Here is a 7,947-nt window from a genome sequence, read left to right on the forward strand (position 1 = left end):
TACATTAGTTATCGAGAAGTGACAGTGGGAATAAATCCTTATTGACGATACCTCTATCTTCAGTTTGAGAACATGGGTTGCTAAAAAAAACACGATAATCACGAGAATCTCAATCTATGCTTCCTATGGTGAAGTGACGCCAGTGTAGGCATATATATATATATATATATATATATATATATATATATATATATATATATATATATATATATATATATATATATATATATATATATATATATATATATTTTTTTTTTTTTTTTTTTTTTCGTTCCTTCGGTCCTTAGCTACACTTGCTTTATATCCTTATACTTTACCGATATATATTTTTTTTAATTTCTTCCATTTCGGTGTCCAACCTCATCCAACTTTTACCTCAGAAAAAGAAGGAAAAGCGTCATTTAAGAGTGGCATTACTGTATAGAGAGAGAGAGAGAGAGAGAGAGAGAGAGAGAGATTCTCCGAATGGTATATGTCGAGTCTTGCTATAACATAGAAATTAGTATTTAAAGGGACATTTATCTCGTGCAAAAAAATTATCTGTGTTAGCTGGAGACAAGAAATTCAAGTTAATTGTCGAAAGAATTATTAATGGTTCGACAAAGATAGTTCATATTATGTAAACAGTATATTTCTGTCTCCTTATAATAGAGAAGTATCATGTAAACATGAACAGGAAATATCCGTCATTGAAAGATAAGTTGTTCATGGATGCGAGAGTCTACACTGTTAAAAAAACCGTAATTTTAATCTGAAATTCTCCGTAAAATATACAGTTCTCAGCCGTATTTCAGTAAAATACAGACGACCGTAATTTTTACCCTACTTTCTTATCATCTTTTACGGGTTGGTGACCGTAATATCACTCCTTTACGTCAATATATCAGTTTTTAAAACGACAAATACCTGGCAAAATTTGTTCCAGAATTTTTACCGTTTTTAATGAAAATTTTGAACAGCGTATTACAGTCTGAGGTAATCCAGGCAGTAGCACCGTGAAGTAAAATTTTGAAAAAGGTTGGACATCAATGTCGAAGAAAAGAAGTGGGAACATAAGTAATGTAAAATGCTAAGAGGTTCTCTTATTTCTATCATAATATGAAAATATATCATGCACCATATCATCAGAAAATTGCATTTAGAATGACCCCAAGCGCTGGGCTATCTAAGCCCAAACTTATAAATCCATCTCTCGATCTAAGTCTAAGAAGTGGGAATCGAGAGTAGTAAGACTATGTAAGAGACTTGTATTGATAATTTTTTTTTTTTAGGAAATATGATTTAGTTAATAAAAGAATGACCTTCCAACCGAATTAAGTCTTATGTCTAATCAAGAAAGCTAATATATAAGCTATTATTTGCATACTTATTAAGCTGAAATAATCTCAAAGACTACTAATTAGAGTAGGTACTGGTCAATTGATAGGCAAATAACGTAAAATAATAGCAACGCGTCATAATTACATGAATAACATTTTTAAGTAGTAACCAGCTATTACCTGGTTATTTCCTTTTGATATCCCTGACGTTTTCTTACATAAACTGCTTGAGTAGAAAACAATTCTATGTAGTCTCTCGATTGATTTAAGAGGCAATTTGATCTGATTATATCTAATCTTACTTACAATCACTGTTAATTTGAAACTTACTGTAATTTGTGTATTAGAAATGAACGGAAAATGCAAATCAATAACACGTAAACTAAATATTGAACAGTTAGAAAAAATCCGGGAAATATCTGAATGGTATGGTCAAAATTGTATAATTGTATGAGGAATCGTCATTGTTGACATAACACTATTCAGCAATTTTGATTGAGACTAAGTTAAACATTAGTGAGGACAGAATGATGTGGTTCTGTGATACATGTTGGGCTTAATTGAATAAAGCTAAACATTAAAAAAGACTTGAAGATTCATAATTCTCATGAATTCTTTCCAATAATAAAAATGTCAATTTTATATCTTTCGACATCAGTTATATTTAGGAATCAAGGATGAATTCCTCTCATGCCTAAAGCTTTACACGAGTTAAATGTAAAAAATACACACAAGCAGATATATATATATATATATATATATATATATATATATATATATATATATATATATATATACGTACATACTCTACATATACATATATATATATACTGTATATAAACACACACACACACACACACATATATATATATATATATATATATATATATATATATATATATATATATATATATATATATATATGCGTGTATACTCTACATATGCACACTTCAGCTTACCTTGGTGATCTGTAGTCTGATGGTATAGACGAACAGCGAGGCTTTATATACCTGATACAGGAAAAATGCTCAAGAAAAGATTGGCAGCCAAAGCCATTTGTACTGGGTCGAATTTTCTGATGGAGTTTTCCTTCATACGGCAGATGCCAGAGGCAGTCGCCTTGTTGTCCATTTCTGGCGTCTTGCCGTAGAAAATTGATATATCATTACCTTGTAAATTTCTTGTTTGATGTGTTTGTCTTTAGCATTCAACTCAATTAAATGAAATACAAATACTTACATAAATATGCTTACAATAAGTAAAAATGCATTATGGAATATGGAAATGTATGGTCCAAGCCAATTAAATGAAACACAAATACTTACATAAATATGCTTACAATAAGTAAAAATGCATTATGGAATATGGAAATGTATGGTCCAAGCCATGGTGGGAATTGTGAAAAATAGAAATTGGGCAGAAAATATAAAAATAAATGTACATAATGTTAACTATAAAATATTCTTTGCAGAACAAAAGGTCCCGTATGTATTTAGCCCTGTGGAATACATGGTGGGAATCAAAACTTTTCTACTCGAAGTGATATACGGATGATTTTTTTTTTAATGAAAAAATATTTCTTAGAAAATAAGCAGGGTAGTGTAGCGGGCACAATCGTCAGAAAAGACCATCTGAACTTTTGTACTTTATAACTTTTATATAACACCATATAATTAAACACCGCAGATCACTTTAATATCATACTATAGAAAAAAAAAATGCATAATGTATGAGGCCATAGCAGAGCTTATTCATGAATACTTGATTAATTGAGTATGGTGATACCATAATGGTGGGTCAAAATAAGTGCCTCTATTCCCTAGTTTGCAATTTGGTTTTCGTAAAAGCCTTGGAGCATGTGATGCCCTTCTTACAATCTCCAATGCTGTAAAGAAATCCCTTGATTGTGGTCAGGAAGTTGGTATGATTGGCCTTGATTTTAGTGCTCCCTTTGTCCGTGTTAATTATGAGGCCCTTGTTTTCAAACTCAAACAGTTAGGAGTGGGTGGGTTGTTTTTTAGCATTATTATTGAATTTTATGTAATAGATCACAAAGAGTTGTTGTTGATGGGCACCATAGTGAGTATAGGAATTTGATATCTGGTGTTCCTCAGGGTATTGTTCTTGGCCCATTACTTTTCACACTATATACACATGACATGTGGTTTGGCCTAGAAAACAAGCTTGTTGTATGAGCTGATGATGCTACTCTTTTTGCATCAATTCCATCTCCTGAATGTAGATCTGGGGTTGGTGAATCCCTTAATAGAGATCTAACTAACATTAGTGTATGGTGCAAATTATGGGGTATGAAGTTGAACCCTAAAGAAACTCAAAGTATGATTGTACGTAGGTAAAGGACAGTGGCTCCTGAACATCCGGATTTCAGAATTGATGTTTCTCTGTAGCTCTGTATGACTCTTTTAAAATTTTAGGTGTGATTCTCGACATCAAATTTACTTTTAAGTATCACATTAGAAACGTGTCTTCTTCAATTGCCAAAAAAATTGGCTTATTAAGAATCTTTTTTTAAGATTTTCGGTGATCAATCTACTGTATTCTGAAGAAGTGTTTTAATTCCTTTATTATACCCTGTTTTGAGTAACGTTCTCCTGCCTGGTCTTCAGCTGCTGATTCTCATCTTAATTTGTTGGACAGGAACTTATGGTCTATTAAATTTCTTATTTCTGATCTAGATATTAATCTCTGGCACCATCGTTCAATTAGTTCATTATGCATGTTGCATAGGATTTTTCATAATTCTGACCATCCTTTACATTCAAACCCTCCCGGACAGTTCCATCCTGTTCGTAATAGTAGGTATACAGTTAATTCTAATAGTCAGGCCTTCTCCATCATGAAGTTCAATACTACACAGTATTCTAGAAGAATGGATCCCAACCTTTGTATTTCCTGTGGACCTAAAAGTTAAGGAAAAAGAAATTATGAAATCATGATAATATTTGAGTACCTGACTTTCAAATATGTATGAATAATGGATATTAAAAATTTCAAATTGCTGACAATCATGAGTGATGGGTGAAAGTAGACGTGAATTGTTAAAACAATTTACTGACGACTAAATGCTGGTACTAATGAAACGGACAAATCTTAGTTCTATCATAACTTTCTTATTAGTATGCAAAATTCCAGCCTGGTGGTAGTGTCCTTCCCTGGTGATTGCCCAGCTTGGGTTCAATTTCCGCGCAAACTCGTTAGTTCCTTTGGTCACTGCAACCTCACCATCCTTGTGAGCTAAGGATGGGGGTTTTGGGGAACCTATAGGTCTATTTGCTGAGTCATCAACAGTCATTGCCTGACCCTCCTTGGTCCTAATTTGCGTGGAGAGGGGCCTTTAAATTGCACAACATTCATGTAAATGGTTTTTGAGATTTGATTTGTTTTGGTTCAATCCCAAAAGCCAATAAAAATATTGATGGAAACTACAACGACACTCGAAATGTAGGTTCAGCAATATCTCAGACTTCTAAGTAGCTCTCGAAAAGTGTAAATGTGTCCCTGCGGGTACGTGTGACCCAGATTAGCAACCCATGTATTAACAACGAGGATTCCTTGAAGCAGGCTATTGACTTAAACAAAAAGTATCAATTTTTCAGTGCCTAGGGTAGTATTACCTAGTTTAGGGTTCACCTATAGAAAGAACTGGTTAAAAGGTAACCTCACTGCTTTAAGTCGATGGAAAAATGGAAGGAAAGGTGAGTCTAGGGTGAAAAGGTAACATTATTTGATCAACTATAATCTTAAAGGAAAGTTTTTAAATATGTTACTGTTTCTCAAAGCAGATATTCCAGTTTTCATATTGTTACCATTTTTACAAGCTTCGAAGTACAGCTATGATGGAATCACCTGGTCCAAATTACCAAAAGTTATTCGCGGCTTCAATCTCAGCTTTAGGAATAAAGAGAGCCATACGCAATAATGAGAAATCATCTTTACTATTCTCTTTAAAAGAAAAATATTTGACTCCGGTGATATAGATTACTTTAGAAGTTGTAAGAGTGCAGTAAATGAAAACAGATAGATGTAACTATTATGGCTATGGGAAAAATACGAACAGTTGATTTATTTAGATAATTATTAGTAATTGTAACTGATGATGGTAGTACAGTAGAATGGGTAAGAACGGTATCAACCGGTTTGAAGGTGTTTGGATAGCTAGTCTAAATTAGTTAACTATCTCAAGGAATTGGAGTGTGGATGTTGAAGGACAATGAGAGAAAAGAGAACGGATTGAGAGGAACTATTTGTGGTATAAGAATAGTATGATTTCAAACTGAACTATGTTTCCGTACTTATAAATTGATCTCTCTGTTAATTTACTCATGTAACCTTTATTGACATTTGCATTTAACATGAAATGAAAAAAGTTCTTAGGAAAATGTACAACTTCACAAACTCTGATGCAAGTCCCGAAGGACCTAAGCCAGCGCGTGAGATGAATATTAGGGGGGGGGGGGGGGCGGTAGGCCATATACCATATATATCTATATTGAAACAAAACGATATATAATTAATTAAAAACTCATTTAAGTGTAGACTACTGCAACTCTTCTACTGAATCATCACGTGATACATATCCGCAAACAAAAATATACCAGTATGTGGTAGTCTATGCCATATATTGTGATTTATGTAATATGTATAACTGCAGTATAATAAAAAGAAAAGTTCTGGTCAGCTATCAGTGATTCTACTGCGGTTCCTCTAGTTTATAACACCCTAGACATATATTAGATTTAGATTTTATTGACAAAATAACATACAAATCATACATTGGTACATAAGAATAATATACAAATATTCTATCCAACATACAATTGATATTCAAAAGCTAACCATTATATGATACTATATTTAATTCATGACATCAAGGATTTACTAGAATTAATGATAATAATTATAAATTTCATTTAGAAATATGACACAACTTAAATCATATAAAAATTATGCAATAGAAAATCATGCTTAAAATCTTACATTCGTAATTTGATCTCACAACTCCAGGAAGTGCCAAAGACACAGTACTATTCAAAATCATAAATGAAATATTCAAATTCAAATACAAATTCAAACAAAGTACAAATTTACAACTGCACACATCTGAATTCGCAATTGCACATTTTGAATTTATAACTGCATAAAATGGGCACCGCTGTACATCTTAAATCACACGAAAATTATGCAATAGAAAACCATGCTTAAAATCTTCCATTCGTAATTTGATCTCACAACTCCCGGAAATGCCAGACAAAGTCTATTCAAAATCATAAATTAGATATTTAAAATCAAAAACAAATTCAAACAAAGTATAAATTTACAACTGCACAAATCTGAATTTGCAATTTCACATTTTGAATTTACAACTGCATAAAATGGGCACCGCTGTATGTGAGAATAAACACTGAAAGATACAGTTTTCATAGAAGAAAACAATACCACGTAATCAATCAAACTTAAAGATTCACCTCTAATGGGATTTATATAAACCTAAATTTAAATGAAATCTACCATTTAGATTTAATATTTTCCATTAGAATAATAATGATGATTTAATTTGATGAAGGTTTTTATGATTATTATTATTTAAAGTTTTTACATGAAAATATCTAATTCAATTATTGAATCTCACTATCTTATTTTTATTAGAAATTCAGAATGATTGTATTTCTTTTTTAATTTGAAGAAAGGTCATTAGCATTAAACAACCTATGGGCACAATTTTCCCATCGTGACTTTTAAAGCTATTAGCATAAATACGGTAACTGAGACTTGTGCCTTTGGGTATACATAGCTCCCGAAGGGCAAAGGAGATGGCGCTACCCGGTACAATAGGTGGAACATCACCATCACCGGTATATGGGAACAAGTTAGAGAGAGAGAGAGAGAGAGAGAGAGAGAGAGAGAGAGAGAGAGAGAGAGAGAGATTTACTTTGCAATTCTACTCTGGTAATGATTATAGTAAATAAACACAAGATTATTAACAGTTTGTCTTTTCTCAACATCCGCAATTATTAGCACCATGAAACCAGCCTACGGAATCATCACTTTGCTCAGCCTCTCATCAGAATTGAATGCCCTGAAGAGATAATCAGGAGAAATGGCGATTATAATGATAGGTAAATAGATATTCATTATAGAAAATATGGTTTATGCACACATAAACTGCAAAAAAGTCCGAAAATATATTAAGAAAAGTTTTCTAATCCAGTAGAAAATATAATGTGTAGCACATTATGAAGATAAAATTTTTTTACGAAAAAATACTTTTATTTTAGGCCTTTATTGGATAACTTAGAAAACATTTTGGAAAAGTCCCTTTTCACTAATGGGAATATTGAAAAATATTCAATATACATATACATAAGACGTAGAAAAGGTAACAAAATAAAAATATACAAAGAACTTACGAAAATGGAAAATAAATGATCAAATTCTGAAATCGTGTTTTTTTTAACACAAACACCAAAAAATATATTATTCTGGATAACTGAGGAAAATGTAAAAAGAAGACATGCCAAGATATTTGAAAGATAAGGAAAATAAATAAACTAAGAGATCAAAAACAAATAAAACTAGATTGAAGTACTCGGAGAGTGCAAACCTCCGC

This window comes from Palaemon carinicauda, chromosome 16 (assembly GCF_036898095.1).
Source record: "Palaemon carinicauda isolate YSFRI2023 chromosome 16, ASM3689809v2, whole genome shotgun sequence".
Lineage (NCBI taxonomy): Eukaryota > Metazoa > Arthropoda > Malacostraca > Decapoda > Palaemonidae > Palaemon > Palaemon carinicauda.